At 34.6% G+C, this 19,228-nt stretch overlaps 1 protein-coding gene across 1 annotated transcript in view; it reads right to left on the bottom strand.

The window, feature by feature from the left end:
- ndst1a (N-deacetylase/N-sulfotransferase (heparan glucosaminyl) 1a) overlaps positions 1-15,094 on the bottom strand; it is a 43,557-nt gene extending 28,463 nt beyond the window's left edge. The window contains exon 1 of the mRNA XM_079438285.1: positions 15,009-15,094. The gene's annotated coding sequence lies outside the window, so the exon portion shown is untranslated. The remainder of the gene's footprint in view (positions 1-15,008) is intronic.
- Positions 15,095-19,228: the final 4,134 nt, after the last annotated feature.

Here is a 19,228-nt window from a genome sequence, read left to right as displayed (position 1 = left end):
GACCCTGCTGGCAGGAGAATGAGTTTGATATACGAGTGTGGTAACAAAAGCTGTACTGGGACTCTGGAACGGGTCGGCCCATTGTGAAAGGGGCCAGCCGAACCCTCGGGGTCACAGCGAATCCTCAAGAAGCCCTGCGCTGTCACCAATAAACCATGCACTGTAGCAACCACTTGCTCTCCATGGAAACAGAGAAAGAACGGAGACTCAATCGGCCTGGAAACCTGAGGAGAAATTCTAGGACTCCTTTCAAAAACTCAGGAACTCGCAATGGAAATTCTCATTTTAAGAATTTTAGAATTGCGAATGAAAATTCAACTTTAATTCCAAGGCTGGGTTGCATAAATCTATTTAAACAATGTAACATTGTCCTTTGAGACTGGTCTTAAATTTAAGTCATAAAACTTCAAGTAATTTTAGACCAAAAAGGCAGACTGCAAACTTGGAATGGATTGTTTCGTTTCAACTCAACCAGACGTTCATATCCAAAATTGATTTACAATAATTTTTTCTGTTGAAAGAAATACATGAATGAATGAATAAAAGCCATTTATATAGCGCTTTGTGTATTGCTGTAAACCCAAAGCGCTTTACAATCATGAGGGGGTCTCTCCTTAACAAGCAACAGTGTGCAGCATCCACCTGGATGAAGAATTCTAGAATCATAAATGAAGAAGAAATCCAAAATAATAAATGTTATTCACTATTTTGTTGAGGGGGAACAAAATTACAATTTTCACCTGAGATTTAGAGACAAATTACAGAATGGAGCAAAATATAAAATACATATAAAAAAATCGAATAAAATTAACTTGACCTTCGGGGGGGGGGGGGTCTAAACTCAATCCACACAAGCCAATTTCATTAACGTGTGTTTTCAACTCCTTTTACCTGCAACATCTCAATTCTTCTCTCTCTTCTAATTAAATATGAAATAGATGAATCTTTTCTTCTGCAAACACCCCAACATTTCTGTGGCCCATATTCTGCCTCATAACCTCATTCTGACTCTGACGGATTCAGAACATAAAAGACTTTTATGATGAAGTCAGAAGTGGGTAAATGATTGAAGCAGAACCCCAGAGAGCAGCTCAAGAGGACGAGGTCATCAGACATCAGCGGGAAACACAATCATGAGTGACAGATCCATGATGAGAAAATTAACAGTAACACCTCAGGCCATGTACGACACACCTCACATCCTTAACTCAACTCCATCGACCCACACGAACCAACCAACACAAGCGTTTATGTTTATGTTATTGGATATGCTTGAGGAACAAACCGCGCGGATTCCCTTGAGACGGCCAATAGAGACCTGAAGGGCAGAGCGGCCGCTCATTTATCACTTTTGGCAGCTCTGGGGCTTGTGGGTTTGCGCTGAACACAATGACACACGGGAGCGAGCGGCTCATTCAGCGCAGCTTTTAGCAGCAATTGCAATCAACACTTTAATTGCAATCAAAACTCAAAGTCAATAATCACTTCAGTTGCTCTGTGTAGGTGTGACGCCGCTGGCGATGATGCTAGAATTCGATTCTTACTTCTATACTGAGTTCTTGCTTTAGCCATGCCGCTAGCAGATCAAAATATGATTTTATGATGGAAAGAACGTGAGTGTATCTGAAAAAGAATGTGAAACTATCAAAATGTGACAGTCTTTATAACAGATACAGAGTTTGTATATAAAATTCGGAACTGAATTGGCTACAGCACACAGGAAGTTGAATCATGACAGGAAAAATGATTTAATCAGCTTCAAATTTAAAGAATTCAACATCTAACTAAGATCTATCTCTAACTACATCTGTAACTATGTACCAGGGCTGGGTTAAAAAAATATTGACCATATCTCGACCGATTCTCATTTTTACGAAATAAAATTACATCTAATTAATCTATCTATCTATATATTAGGGATGCAAGATATTATCGGACTGGTATTGGAATCGGCCGATAATGGCTTTAAATGTAAATATCGGTATCGGTCTCGATATGAAAAATTATGCGGATATGTCTTGCCGATAAGAGGAATGGGTTAACTCACATGTGCTCAGGGTGTACTAGTGATTAGATCACGTCAGCAGTGTGGCTCATTCTTGAAGCAAAGTTTTATATGATTGACGATTAGATTCAATATTTTGGATTAATTACTGTTAGAGTAAACAGTAACAGCACATGCAGCAGCAGCAGTGACAGCCTCCCCCGGGTCCTAACGCCCGCTCACTAAGGAGTTTTAATCTGTAGGGGGTGCTGTTGGCCTACTTCTAATTAAATTTAAAGTAAAATAGCCTACACAAATAACATTTAGACTGCGTTTCTGATTAAGTAAAGCCGTAATTGATGTCATAAAATAATGAGTATGTTTTGATTTAATGGTCAGAAGCTAGCTTAAATGGGGGGGGGGGGGGGGGGGGGGGTCACAAACATGACACTTGCAAATTAAATTATTTTATATATACTGATTTATTCATTAATGTGTAATATGTTTATTTTTTTAAACAAATCATGAGCCCTAAAAGATTTTCAGAATTTTTACAACTTTTGTTTTACACCATCTACAAATGTTAAATCTTAAAATAAAATGTTAGGATTAACGCTGAATCTTTCTGGGGGAAAATGCAGCGATTGATATAGTTTATAGTTATTTTTAAAGCGTCAATGTACTGTTAAAAAAAAAACATTATTTTGTATTTAATTTGGTAACACTTTACAATAACGGTATATGAATAATCATGTACTAATGCCTAAATTAATACTTAATTCATCACATACTAATGATTATTAAAGGAGTTAACTAATTATGAACTATCCTTAACTACGACTGGAGTCATACGGACTCATGCATGAATAACGGCAGCCTCAACTAAATGTTAGTACATGTTTGATAGTTAATACATTAATTCACATTTATGGGTAAACTAAATCAAACATCTTCTTTAAGAAGGAATAAGAAATACTCTGACTTTGAAATGAATTTAAATAATGAAATACTATCAAGATAAGGTTCATATAGCCTACTAATAAAAACGTCTAAAATGTATCTTTTATTCTCCAGTACTGAAAGCAGAACCGATAAGGGAGCTCTTGATATGCGTTGTGACGCAGCTCTTGCAAATTACCTTTTTTGTTTGTTGTCTGTCATTTCGAAGCTGAAGTTACATACGTTTTTCTTTAGTTTTAATTTGCATAACTTTCGATCTGACCCTTTTTAAATGGTGGGCGTTTACGCAGTTGGCTAGAGCTGTGCCGATCGGGGAGAACGGAGGTGCGCTCACTCTGTTGATTAGTAAGACTGTCACTCAAGGCATATGCTCTGGAACAGAGTAATATCGCGTCGACATCGCAGGCTTTGCAATTAGCAAATCACAACATCTCAAATCGCGATTGCGATTCGATTTCGAATTTTCGATTCATCGCACAGCCCTAATGTCCATCCAGACACAGCCGTGATGATCCTGTACCTCCGCTCTCTGACTTCATGAAAATCCACACAGCATCTCCTAACCGGGCTGAATACTCACTGTGTTAGTACATGTGTGTTTGATAGAAATCACAACATAAATGATGAGCTGAGTTCAGTAAGTAGTTAAGAGTGAATTCATTATGATTGAGCCCTCTCAAGTAAAGTCATGTCAAAATCTACTTTAACAAACCATTAGTTGATGTTATTGGATTGGATCTCTGAAGTTGTTGTCATGTTTGATGTCACAGCGTGTCATGTGGGTCAGATTTTCCACAGACTGTGGTGATGACATGTGACCTGTTCCATCAAGAAGCCCAATTATTATTCAGGGAATAGCGAAAGGAAACACACTAATGAGTGCAGGAGCCACAGACTGTACATGGAGTTTGATCCCACACACACACACACACACACACTTCAGCAGCTGTCAGGACACGTCAAATACACAAACACACCTACCTCAATCAGATCTACAGTGTTACGTGTCTTCAAATCAGTTGTGCACTTGTGACACAGATGATTTTAATGAGTGAAGAATACATTTTAAAATCACTTTATAATCTAAGAATAGATTTGGACTCATTATTTAAAGCTTTGCATGTTAATCGGGCTAATGAATCTGACAATATCCACCTATTTAACAACATCACATGATAACCAATTAGCACAATTTACTGATGGCCTTGTCACTAAAATCATTATTGCATCATCATTTATGTTTATTATTACATTATTATTATTATTACACTTTAAATACATTTTCTTTGAACGAATATATTACACATAAATGTACATCTGGCTGTCAGTCTCCACAAAAAATAACTAACCGGACAAAAATGTTTTTTTTTTGAAAGAATCATGACATGCCTGATTTTTTTTATTTTGTCGCATAAAAAACAAAACAACAAAAAACAAACTTTATTCGCATACATACTGCACCCTCATGTAAAGCAATATATTATATAGATCAAATCTTAACTAGCTACTTGATTATTTATATCGGTGCAAAATGTAAATATATCTCTCAGCTCTAATCTGCAAAATGAGACTATAAGGCATAAATATATTATAGACATTCCTATCATGACTTTCTGTAAAGATGTTTTGAATAGGGATGTTCACTTTAAGCGGTTAATCGACCGATACGAATTTTGACCGATTAATACAATCAGTTAAACGGTTTAAAGTCACTTATATATTTATTTCAGTAATTTAATCAAAATATTTTAAAAGGTTTGCTGCATGGTTAAAATAAGCTACACATATATAAAAAAACACGCTTTTTAGAGAGAGAGAAAAAAACAAGTTGCCTATAAGTCACATTTTGTTATTTAATTCAGAAATAGGCCGAAGCAAATTACAAACAACAAATCCTTTCGATTAACAGCAGGCTATTTAGAAAAGAACTAGAATTAAAAATGTAAGAAGTTATAGCTATATAAACGACAAAACAAAATGTTTTGCATAACTTCACGTGGTTAACGGCACGGATTTTACTACATATTTAAACTGAGCAGTGTGTTTTTTTTCCATATGTTTGACCGATTGTTTTTTATAATAATAATGAACAGGCTGCATTGTCAAGGTAGAATGCTTAACTGTGTGCACGCATGCGGCGCTGGTGCAATCACTTGATTTTATTGCCCCCTTCTAACAGTGGAAGCAAATACTCCTTTTAGTCATGAAGATAATCGGAATTGTAAAAGGTTTGCTTTTATTTGTGTACATTCACAATAAAAACTAATTTTTGTGCTTTTGTAAAATAAGCCTAAAAAATTGGATGCCGCTTTCTGCCATCTGGTTTCCTTTCGCGCAGCACTCTGCATAGGCTACTTGTTACAGTTTTTTTATTATTATTATTTAAGTGAAAATATATTTCTTGTATAGACAGACAGACGGACGGACGGACGGACGGACAGACAGACAGACAGAGCCTAGCTTTATTCTATTTTTCTCCGCTTGCAGAAGCGCTGCAGGTGCGTGATGTGCGCATGTAAAATTAATCCCCAGAAAACAAATGTTAGTATTTTTAACGGGTCACAGACACTTATTCTTTCTCATTTAATTCAGTCCTACTTTAAAATAATCTTGTCGGTTAATGGTTAATAATCGATAACGAGCGTCGGTTGACAGTTAGGAAAAATAACCGAAATTAACATCCCTAGTTTTGAAACATTGCGTATTGTGAAAAGTGCTCGACTGCGTATTGTGAAATGTTACTCGACTGAATTAACGTGTACATGAATTCCAGAAATTATCAGGGGTGCAAACTCATCAGGGGTGATAAAACTAAACTAATATACCTTCATCTCACAATATTTTTATCTGGTAAACAGAACTACAAACGACTTTTACAATGTGCCAAAAGGGCATGGGAGCTCTTGGTAGCATAATTGATCTCTTTGCAGTAGAGGCATGGCCTGGTTTCTCTATTTTTTTTAAAAAAACTGTGACAATTGAAACACATATTCCTTTCCCTTCACATCCCACTTTGATTCTAACTTCAACCAGGACCAGCTCCATCTGCACCTGACTCCAGCCTCTAGTTGAGCCACAGTAAGGGTATCTTCCTACTCAAACTCTCTCGTTCCCTCACTCTGAAAAAAAATTGAAGTGCGTGAAGTTTGGCTAACTGAACTAGTTAAATGCCAACATAGGTAAAGGCAAGTTAATTTACAAAGCACATTTCACACACAATGCAAATACAAGTCAAACTGCTAAATATAGAGAAAATGTTACACATGCAAAAAAAATGCTTTTCTTAAATTTTGTCTTGTTTCCAGTCCAAATATCTAATAATTCTTAAATCGAATCTTTTTTTTCCCAAGGTGTTTCTCCGTCTTGAAACAGGCTGACACTTAGCTATGGCTTAGCTCTGCCTGACTTGAGCTGAGTGATACTAATATTACTGTACATTAAATGGTATGCTTTACTTGGAGGTCGAACAGTTCTCAAATCGACTTCATGTCAGAGTAATATCTTACTGATATGTGAGACAAATGTTAAGGTCGAGACTGAGGAGCATTTTTGCAAAGGGTAGCGAACTAATGTAGCGATAACGTAACTTATTCTTCATAGCTATCCCAACAGCAGCCTCACGCAAAACAAAAATAAAAAACACGCGGTAATCACCATTTAAACTGGAACACCATCATTTACAGCAGATAAAAATGCATTCCGTCCGAAATATGGACAGTTGCCTGCAGCGTCTAAAAGTTAGGCTTCAGGAGTGAGATTGGTTGGATGAGGGAAGGAACATTAAGGTAAGCCAATCAGAGGCAGAGTAGAGTGGGTCCATTCCTTTGCCAACAGGGGGAAAAAACGCTACAGGTGGCATGGCACAGATGACTCGCAGATACGACGACGAATTAAATTGATCAAAAGTGACAGTAAAGACATTTATAATGCTATAGAAGTTTTCTATTTCTAATACATGCTTTGTAAAAACCCATATAATAATATAATTATTAATATTACAGTGATAAGAATGATTTCTGAAAGATCATGGTGACACTGAAGACTGGAGTAATGATACTGAAATTTCAGCTTTATTATCATAGGAATAAATTACATTTTAAAATATATTTACATAAAGAGTTAATTTAAATGGTAATGATATTTTCACAATTTTACTGTATTTTTGATCTAATTATTATAATATAAAGTACTATACTATAAAAGTACAGCCTTGATGAGCAAAAAGAAAAAAGTAAAAAAATCCTACAGACCTCAAACTTTTTCAAGGTGTTTGTGTGCAATAAATAGCAAGGCCTGCCCTCATATATATGCTAATATATATGCTATAGTGCAGTAATGACCTCAGCAGAGACGTGCTGCTTAATATGAGATAATAAGCCCCGCTGAGACGAACGCTGCGTTTAATTACACGTGTTGACTATACGTGATTGATTTCTCTCTCATTAAGAGCCGAAGCGCTCTGCGTTTCTGCTGTAGAACAGCTTTGTAGCCACAATTTAGTGAAAACTGAATCACTGAGATGGAAAATGACCTAAAAGCGAAAGACGCTTTAATTTAATTTCCGAGCACATTTTTCCTAAAACACAGCAGTGACGCCGAAACAAACCGCTGTGAGTACATGCTGGTCAAACGAACATGCTGGAGAGGGAGAAAGCAATTATACATGAAAGTCTAAAAGAGCAACCACAACTGTTCAACTTCTGTCCACTGCAACATTTTCAAGTGTCCTGTTTCTCTGCATTCAAAAGTCTCACTATGAACTCAAATGTTTCTCAATAAATGCACCCAAGAGCAAATCATTTCTAGCTTTTAAAAAAAATCACTTGTCACAGAAATATATATATATATATATATATATATATATATATATATATATATATATATATATATATATATATATACCGCATGTATGTATGAATGTATGTATGTATGTATATATATATCAATAATTGATTAATGATTTATTTTAAAATATTTAAAACACTCATTTATTTTTAGCTAGTTGCAGAGGCTATATTTCTCAGATTCATTGTATGTTGAAGTACTAAAAGAAGTAAAACTAATAAAGTAAAATTTTATATATTCAAAAAATTATAATATTAAAGTAATAAAACTATATAGACATTTTAAAATGTTTAAAGAAAAATAAAAATTTACTAAAAATAAAGTTTTACTAAAATTAAAGTGAAACTCTAATCTAAAATCTAAAAAATAAAATCTAAATCGGATACAAAATCTGATACACTGTGCTAAATAAGGTTCTTATTTAGCTCAGTGGCTAGATTAACAAATAAACAGACGCCGCCTGATCTAAATATTCCCCCACAGTTTAAAAGTAATGACTTTATGAATTTCTTTACTGATAAAATAGATAACATCAGAAATACAATATTTCTATATTGATTCTACTGCGTCTAGTATTTCAGCTTCACTCATCGCACCCAAAGAAAAACTGCAGTGCTTTACAACTATAAGACAGGAAGAGCTAAATGCACTTATCAGTGCATCTAAACCAACAACATGTTTATTAGATCCTGTACCCACTAAACTACTGAAAGAGTTGTTACAGGTAGCAGAAGAACCGCTTCTCAATATTATTAACTCATCGTTATCTTTAGGTCACGTCCCAAAACCATTCAAGCTGGCGGTTATTAAGCCTCTTATTAAGAAACCACAACTAGATTCTAATGAACTGGCAAATTACAGACCCATTTCAATTCTTCCGTTTATGTCTAAAATTATAGAAAAGTTGTGTCTACTCAATTATGCTCCTTCTTGCAAAAAAATGATCTCTATGAAGAATTTCAATCAGGTTTCAGGCCCAATCATAGTACAGAAACTGCACTTGTTAAAATTACGAATGACTTACTACTTGCTTCAGATCAAGGCTGCACCTCATTGCTAGTATTACTTGATCTTAGTGCTGCGTTTGACACTATAGACCATAATATACTCATAGATCGATTACAAAACTATACTGGTATTCAAGGGCAGGCTTTAAGATGGTTTAGATCCTACCTGTCCGATCGCTACCACTTTGTTCATTTAAATGGGGAGCCATCTCAATTATCACCAGTAAAGTATGGAGTACCACAAGGATCTGTCCTAGGTCCTCTGCTATTTTCAATTTACATGTTGCCTCTTGGTAATATTATTAGAAAATACGGGATTAGTTTTCATTGTTATGCTGATGATACTCAACTATATCTCTCAACAAGACCAGATGAAACTTCTCAACTATCTAAGATAATAGATTGTGTAAAAAATGTAAAGGACTGGATGACCAATAATTTCCTCCTATTAAATTCAGATAAGACAGAGATATTACTTATTGGACCAAAAAAAACAGTACACAGAATCTCTTTGATTACAATTTGCAACTAGACGGATGCACTGTTACGTCCTCTAAAGTCAAAAATCTGGGTGTTATATTAGACAGCAACTTGTCTTTTGAAAATCATATTTCCCATGTTACAAAAACAGCATTCTTCCATCTTAGAAACATTGCCAAGCTTCGAAACATGCTACCTGTTTCTGATGCATAAAAGCTAGTTCATGCATTCATGACCTCTAGACTGGACTATTGTAATGCACTGCTAGCTGGTTGTCCTGCATCTTCAATAAACAAGCTACAGATAGTCCAAAATGCAGCGGCTAGAGTTATTACCAGGTCAAGAAAATATGATCATATTACCCCACTTTTACAGTCTCTGCACTGGCTACCTATTCAGTTCCGTATCATTTACAAAATATTATTACTTGCCTATAAGGCCCTAAATGGTTTAGCTCCTGCGTACCTAACTTGTCTTCTACCACGCTACAATCCAACCCGCTCCCTAAGGTCGCAAAACTCTGGACTTTTGGTAGTACCTAGGATAGCAAAGTCCACTAAAGGAGGTAGAGCTTTTTCACATTTGGCTCCCAAACTCTGGAATAGCCTTCCTGATAACGTTCGGGGGTTCAGACACACTCTCTCTGTTTAAATCTAGATTAAAGACACATCTCTTTAGCCAAGCATTCACATAATAAATCTTATAATCTTGTACTGCAGTTATAGCTGATCAAATGTACATTATTATTATTATTCTTTAGCTTGGGTTGAACAAATAATTTTTGCTTAGATGGAACAGCAGCTATGCTAATTATGTCTCTATTTGTTTCTCTGTTTCTGCCACCATTAACATCCCATAGTAACTAGGAATTACAGAAGCTTCAGTCTGGATCCAACCTTTAAATGATCTGAGATGACCGAACACCTGAGAAAAGATAATGCCAACCCCTCAGAGGACCTCAGAGGATGCCAATGCTCAGACAACATACAGAATTACCAAATTTTGCCATAAGTTAAATATATTAAGGTTCTGCAATATATAAATATATTGTGGAAACTTAAATTCCTGTAAAGCTGCCTTGCAACGATTTGTATCGTAAAAAGCGATATACAAATAAACTTGAATTGAATTGAATTGAATAAACTGAGACCATCAAGATGATACAGTGGGGAGAAGCTACTGTCCTGACTGCTTTTTAAACATAGCAGATAGAGAGATGTGTGTTACAGGGTGGGTAATGAGATCGCCTCACACACGCTGGCCGCTGATTTGAGCCATGCCCTGTGACCTCTCACCTAAATATGAGTTCAGACCTGCATCCGGATTGGCCGAGAACGACAGTGTCGTCTGACACCTCTGAGACGGGGCCAACCACACATTCACTATCAGTGTCTCATGTGAGAGTGCGCTCACACTACATTTCATGTTCCCTTCTAGCATTCAGTGACTACACACACAAGCAAAGTATCTTGGTCTTCTGCTGAGCACTAAAATTCACGTTTGGTGTCCTCTGACCTGTAGGGTTTGAATTTCGTTACGGCTGTAATGTCACTGACATCAGCGATGCAGCATTACACTAAGTTACAATAATAAATAGGGATGGAACGGATCGCAGTTAACCTGTGATCAGTATGGACCAGGCCCTATGGTTCAGCACACGTGATTCACAAATTAATTAACCATCATAGAGTTAAAGTTTATCATTTGCATGTGTATTTACACTTTCAAGAGAAAAGAGAGAAAAAACTACCAAATGTTTTTATGAACTTGGGAAAAGAAGCACTTATAGAGAAGCTTTAGGACTTGAATACAAGCTCAAATGGTTTAATATTTGAAAATTGAGTTATTAAAAAAGTCTTACATATTGTTGTAATTTTACAATGAAATGATAAAGAAAATCTTATTCTGTAATATTTAAGTTAGTGTTAATAAGGTGTTATTTTTATTATTAATATCACCATCATCACATCAAGTACAACAACAATAATAAAAAGGTATAAAATACTAATTATTATTGTAGTAATAATAATTAAATTTGATATTTATATATAAAAAAAATTAAATAAATCACAATTTGGGGTATATCTAGAGCTTTAAACATTGTGAATTGTAAATTACAATTTTTAAAAATCACAAAAAAAATTAATTAATTCAAAAATGCAATTCGAATTATTTCTCACATTGTTCAACCCTAAATACTGACGGCTTTAAAAATAGTAGGCAGTCTTAGTAGTAGTAGTAATAATAATAGTTATTACTATTATTATATTATTTTTAAATAATATTTTATTTTACAGTGAATTATTTTACAGTAATGACAATTTGAAAATTACAAAAAATAAAACAATTAATTAATTAAAAATGCAATTAGACCCCCCCCCACCACCACCACCACATTGCACAACTCTAAATCCTAATGGCTTTAAAAAAAACAGTAGGCAGTGAGCAGTACATACTGCTCAGTATTCAGTAATAATAATTCAATTTGTAATAGCCAAAATAAATGAAAAAAGAAAATCTCTGATGTGTCCCATCCCAACTTCCTGTCTAAAGAGGAAATATGTTAAAGCGGGTGGGAGAACTGCGCTTATCGAGCTAATTTGAGTGGAATTTAAAGGCAAAAGCCTTTATCCAAGTTGCATGATGAATGAGCACCACATAAGCTGCTGTCCTCCAACACACATCTCCCATGATCCTCCCTGCTTCACTTCCTCTCTCTCCACCTGCCCGACAGTGTGATTAATGTCTGTTCTGTGCTGCTCGACACAAAGACACATTACACAGACCCCACTCAGAGCTCCGTCTTCTTTTCCAGGGAAAACATCGAAACATTCAGAAATGAACACATTTATTTGGGAAGGAAAATGATTTAAAATTATAAGTCTTGTTTCTTAGAAATTAATCAAAATGAAGAGAGTTCATGCTTAAAACAAGAAAAAATATCTACCGTTGGGGTCAGACGTTTTCTAGTCTATTAGCAGATATTTATAAGCATAGATGTGTGTGAGTGTGTGTGTGCATTGCCCTCCACTAATATTGGCACCCTTGATAAATATGAGCAAAGGCGGCTGTGAAAATAGATCTGCATCGTTGATCTTTTTGATCTTTCATTCAAAAAATTCAAACCTTTCATTGAAGTAAAACAACTGAAAGTGGGGAGAAAATCTCACGATGAAATAAATGCTCTCTCTAGTTCATATTGGCCACAATTATAAAATTGTAAATAAATCGGCAGCCTCAGACTTTTGGAGCCCTTTGCACATAGATACACAGTAAAACAATTTTCTGATTATTGGAGTACGTTTTACAGTAAAATACTATGCAATTCAATGTGTTATTCGCCGCTTTTTATTGGTGAGATTTACTAGCAATTTCTATATGAAATTTGTTTCTAAGTAGTCTGTGTGCGTGCGTGTGTGTGTGTGTGTGTGTGTGTGTGTGTTGTGGTTCCTTCTGTTCACCTTGAGGGCAAACGATTTGAGTGATGACATCATCCAAAATCAGACCCCACTGAACAGATGAAGATTTCAGAGTCAAATTACCCACAATCCATCATTCTCTGCCAAACGGCAGCTGCCAACCTGCCTCTCCTCAGGACAGAATAAATAGTTTCCTGACAAACGCCAGTGTTTGTGTTTCTCTGCAGACGGCAGCTCATTATGCAGCAGTGATATTAAGGGTTAAACAGCTCACGGTCTGTCGGGACGATTATAATCCTGAGTTACTGAACAGCTCAGTGATATAAAGACATGAATTCACAGACAGAGCAGACCTAAAGAAAGAGTTTCAGTAATAAACACACGTTCGATTACGGGCCGCTTTATCTTAAAAAGAGGCAAAACAATGTGGATTTTTCATGGAGGACTGTTATTCATTAAAATACCAAGAGTCCAAAAATTGTGAAACTGAATTAAATGATGCCTAATTTGCACAATGAAGTCAGTTTATTGGGTTGTTGTGTGTATTTTAATAAAGAAACGTAGATTATGATTTTTCTGATAATTGCGATTGCAACTTAAAAAAAATTAAATAAATAAAAAAAAGATCCAATTTTGTCCCCGTAATTTTGCGATTATATATCAATGTTGCTACAAAAAAACAACAACAATCATAATAATAAAACTACTAATTATTATTATTATTACTGCTGCTAAAATAAAAATATATGACTAAAAAAGAAAATAAGAAATAGTTTTTACTAAATATTTTACTTTAAAATAAAATCTAGTATTTAAAATAAGAATAAGCATTATAACCATAATCTTGATTATAACTAAAATAATAATAATAATAATAATTACTAAATAAAATCAAAATTATTATTTTTACTATTGCAATATTTCATTGGAACATGAAATCTAGAATTTAAAAATAATAATAAAAATCATCATCATCATGATTATCACTAAATTAAAAATGTTACTAAATAAAATCAAAATAAGATTTTTTTACTATTGTAATATTTCACTGTAAAATAAAATCTAGTAAATATATACAATAATAATAATTATTATTATTACTACTACAACTAAAATATAAAATTACTAAAGGAAAACAAAACAAGAAATAGCTTTTTACTATTGTAATATTTCATTGTAAAATAAAAAAATCCTGTGTTTAAAAAAAATATAATAATAATTTTACTTTTCAAATGTAAAATGCAGCCTTTATTTCTTAATTTTCTAATAATTTCTATTTCAATTAATCGTGCAGCCCCAAAGTATCTGATTCAGACTGAATCTTTCTGATGCTGCTGGAAACACAATCAATCAATCGTAAAGAGACAAATCAACCAATAAACTCCTCACTGCAGCTCTAAAGACCCGGAAAACACAACAGGCGTCAGTTCAGCTAAAAATAAACTTTGCACACACACACGACAGCTGTGAAGTGGATGGAGTTCATGGGTCATGTGCAAACATACAAGCACACATTCATATTAAAGCGGATACTCACTTAATGGTTTTTGATCTAAAGGCTTCTGCTTAAATGTTTAAACGAGACACAAATACACCACATCTACAATGCTCTGCATGCATGAATTATCATCTGTATAATTGTGTAAATATAAAAAAAGAACCAAAATCTTTAAATAGTTCATACGTTTACATACCTTGCAGAATCTTTAAAAAAATCATAAAAATTAGGTTATGACCTATAAAATGGCTTTTTTATTTTAGCAGGCTATTTCACATAAACTGTTCACATATAGCCCACAAGATAAAATAATAACTGAATTTACACAATTGATGCCATTCAAAAGTTTACATATTATAGAAATGTTCACAGATTCTGTAAACTTACAACTCTCCTTAGCTTTGAAAGCAAGATCTGAGCAAAATACATCACAACATACATGACTGTCATGTGACTGTGTGCAGTTCATTTAATTAACCCAAATAAAGTAATTTACCCATCATGTGATAGTTTACTGTTTAAAGCCATTCGAAGTTAGGTAACAAGAATGCTCAAAGATTTATAGTGCATCAAATGCTTTATCTCAGGTGACTGCATCTCGCATATATGCTCACAGAAAGTAGCCTTTATGTACACTAAAGTTTCACAAAATGCATCCACTATAGCCTAAATCACTAAATGCAAAGACAATGTGCAAAAACACACACAACACCAACTCACAGTTAATACAGTGTCCTAAACACTGAATCGTGCCCTAACAACACAAACTCAAGCCTGTTGTTTAGTGTCAGAACATGCAGTGGATTTTCATTTACCTGATTCACAACAGAACCGTTCCGACCGTATTCCGGTAAATCCGTCCCGTTCTGCGTGCATCTAGTGCGGTGCGCGAGCCAACAGAGACGCCAGCAAACACACAGAGGTTATTAAAGAGGGTGGCGACTAGTGGTCAGAGGACGATCATACAACCTGACGTCAAGTGCTGTCTTAATTAAAGTTTAAAAACATGCATTTTTACCATTTTCAAAGACAGAGTTATCTGTTTTTGCAAATAAACTCTTCATATATATATATATATATGTATGTATGCATGTATGTATATTCCATGGACGATGTATAAATAGCCTAATGTTTTTCCTGATGATAAAAAGACCAGAAAACTTGAAGGAGCGTTCTATAGGCTACTTGCAAAACATTTATTCATAATTTTGTGACAACCTTGCCAGAAAGTGAACTTAATGTTATTAATACATATTATTACCATGTCAATAATGCTATATGTGTCCAAAACAAAGAGTTAAAATGAAATAAAATGTAGCTGATTGACAGTGAGTTCAACTAAATATGTGACTGAATCAAGATAGATATGCTTATGTAGGCTATATAAGCTGGTAGTCACATGTTTTGCTCCAATATAGATTTATTGAGTCATGTAGACACAAACCTTAAAGCCTTGGGATGCTGCTGATTATGTCCATGGTGCCTTTATAGTGAGGTAATATAGTGCAAATAGTGTCTTTATAGTGGGTCACAATGAAAACCAGCCATTATAAATTTTATTCAGTGCCTTTTATAGACATTTCTGAATGTATTAATGAAAACAATTATGAAGCGCAACACAAAATAGCAAACATGTAAGCAACATAAAAATTATAAAAATTATCAAATTATTATTTTGGCCACAATTTATTTTAATTGATAATTTCTCTAAATTTCAACACCAAAAATGTAAAGAACTATAGTAGTTGTAAAATCCTGTAAAAAGGGTTTTTTTTTTCATACACCCAAGTTTGGTTTGGCAGCTTTGCAAATATTCATATCTCATCATATCTATCTGTAAAGTTTCATTTTAATTCACTCTAATATTGTGTTCTTGATGCTTATTTATGCTTCTGTTCGGCACCAAATAAAGCCAAAGAGGTTATGCCGATGATTTTTTCTGTGTAGCGTAATTCATTGGAAACTGATGAGGAAGAACAGAAGAGGAAGCGATAAGGGAAAGTTCAGGCCGGTGATTCACATGTCTGCTGTCAGTATGAGGATCTGCTGAGGGAAAGTGGACTTCACTTATCTTCAGCATCAAGATTCAAGATTCAAGATTTTTATTTGTCACATACACAATTATACAGAGTATAACCAGCAGTGAAATGTAGGTCAGGTCCGCTCCAAGGACAGTGCGATTATAAAGTATACAAATATTAAGAAAAAGAAAAGTAGAAAAAAAAATAAAAAAAAATAAATAAATAAAATAAAATAAAAGATAAAAAATATAAATGTGCAGGTCAGTATGTTGTTGACTTAAATAGTAATAAGAGGAATGTGCAAAAAAGTTGTACAGGGTATTTAAATAGCAGCAATATGAGGTAGAGAAAAATTATGAATAGCTTATTGATATGGTGATATTTACATGGAGTCAAGTGATGTTATGACACAGAGTTAGAGTTTAGGAGCCTGATGGCCTGGGGGAAGAAGCTCCTCCTAAGTCTCTCAGTTTTTGCCATCAGGCTACGGAAGCGCTTACCAGATGGAAGCAAAGTGAATAGTCGGTTACCAGGGTGATTAGAGTCCTTGATGATTTTGACAGCTCTATTTTTGCAGCGTTTGAGGTAGATGTCCTGCAGAGAGGGGAGAGCAGACCCTGAGATGCGCTCAGCTAAGCGCACAACTCTCTGTAGTGCTTTGCAGTCCTGATTGGAGCTGTTTCCATACCACACTGAGATGCACTGAGTCAATACACTTTCTATGGTCCCTGAATAGAAAGTTTTCAGGATTGCTGGTGAGACCCTGAATTTCCTCAGCTGTCGCAGGTGGTACAGTCTTTGCCTGGTATTTTGAGACCTGTAGCAGGCATCAAATTTGAAATGAGCTCATTTTGTGCATAAAATTGTAAAATTTATCAGTTTAAATATTTGTTATGTTATCTATGTTCTATTGTGAATAAAATATTGGCTCATGTGATTTGAAAGTCTTTTAGTTTTCATTTTATTCAAATTTAAAAAACATCCCAACATTTCCGTAATTCGGATTGTATGTTTGCCCACTGACAAAGAAATGATCAGTCTATAATTTTAATGGTAGGTTTATTTTGACAGTGAGAGACAGATTAACAACAAAAACCCCAGAAAAACACATTTTAAAAAAAGTTATAAATTGATTTGCATTTTAATGAGTGAAATAAGTATTTGACCGCTTCGCAAAACATGACTTAGTATTTGGTGGCAAAACCCTTGTTGGCAATCACAGAGGTCAGATGTTTCTTGTAGTTGGCCACCAGGTTTGCACACATCTCAGGAGGGATTTTGTTCCACTCCTCTTTGCAGATCCTCTCCAAGTCATTAAGGTTTCAAGGCTGACGTTTGGCAACTGGAACCTTCAGCTCCCTCCACAGATTTTCTATGGGATTAAGGTCTGGAGACTGGCTAAACCACTCCAGGACCTTAATGTGCTTCTTCTTGAGCCACTCCTTTGTTGCCTTGGCCGTGTGTTTTGGGTCATTGTCATGCTGGAATACCTATCCACGACCCATTTTCAATGCCCTGGCCGGCTTCAATGCCCTGGCCCTGACGGTACATGGCCCTGTCCATCATCCCTTTGATGCGGTGCAGTTGTCCTGTCCCCTTAGCAGAAAAACACTCCCAAAGAGAATGCTCCTAATCTCAGCTCCTTACCTGCATAAAAGACACCTGGGAGCCAGAAATCTTACTGATTAGTATAGGGGATCAAATACTTATTTCACTCATTACAATGCAAATCAATTTTTTTCAAATGAGTTTTTCTGTTTTTTATTTGCATTTTATTTTTTATATTGTTATTCTGTCTCTCACTGTTCAAATAAACCTATACCATTAAAATTATAGATTGATCATTTCTTTGTCATGGGCAAACATACAAAATCAGCAGGGGATCAAATAATTTTTTTCCGCACCGTAAAAGAAATAAGAACATGTGACTGATTACTTTTATAAATATTTCTGTTGTTGTTGCATAAGGGTAAGCATATTTATGAAAAAAATGTGTTTATTTAAGTGTGTAGTTCTGAATGCAGTTCATCTACTGTATAAGAGTTACAGAACACAACACACTCTATGTTTTCATGCTTTTGTGTTTTCAAGTTCTTTAAAATTATGAAATGTATTTCTTGCCAAGTTCTTCAGAATTCACTGTGCTCTAACTGTGACAACAGCAAATCTGAAAAAAGAGAAGAATTTTTAATATTTATTTAAATATACAGTAATTATGGCTTGTATATGATCTCAATTATGGAAAACATAAGCTGTTAGTATAATAAAATAATAATAATGTAATAAAATAACAATATAATGCAATATACAAAATACAATATAATAGCATCAGTTGGTACTTAAATATTTATTTAATATAGCTGTGAAAGTGCACTATCCAAACTTAAATTGTTACAATAACTCATGAACGAAAACATTTTGTAATCTGATTTTGATGTACCATTTTCATGGCAATGCAATGTCCAATTTTAAAATAGGATGAATTTTGAGATTTTAAGCTTTTGATTGATGTATAATTTATGATTATATGATGTATAAAGCGTGATAGGGAAAAAGGCAACAAAGAAAGACTTTTTGTGACAAAGGTAAGAACTCCTGTTATGTAGATTTTTGAGGTGCACGCTTGCCATAAATTAATCCATAACTTTTCCTACATAATTTGTAACAGAAAAACAGTGTTAAAATATCTGACCTTTCCAACGATATATAAGTTGTCATGATTAGATTAGGATTTATTTGTAATGCAGAAGTATTTAGGCATCCCTCTGAGGGGATGGGTGAAAGTTGATAGGTATAAAATTACATATTGATGATATATTTCTATACATGCAAGCCTTTATATCGTCTGATTTGAAAATGTCATTTTTTGTAAACACCAACTGGCTTCAATATCATTTCTGATAAATACGTCAGAGATTGTTTCCGAAAAGCAAGCCATAAATCCGGGACCATGTAGCCTATGATTTCACTTCACGTTTGACATTGGGAACGGATGGCGTATGACAGCGAGTTTT

The sequence above is a fragment of the Barbus barbus genome, assembly GCF_936440315.1.
Source record: "Barbus barbus genome assembly, chromosome: 17".
Classification (NCBI taxonomy): Eukaryota; Metazoa; Chordata; class Actinopteri; order Cypriniformes; family Cyprinidae; genus Barbus; species Barbus barbus.
Note: the sequence above shows the minus strand (reverse complement) of the source record. Positions and strands in the feature narration are given on the sequence as shown.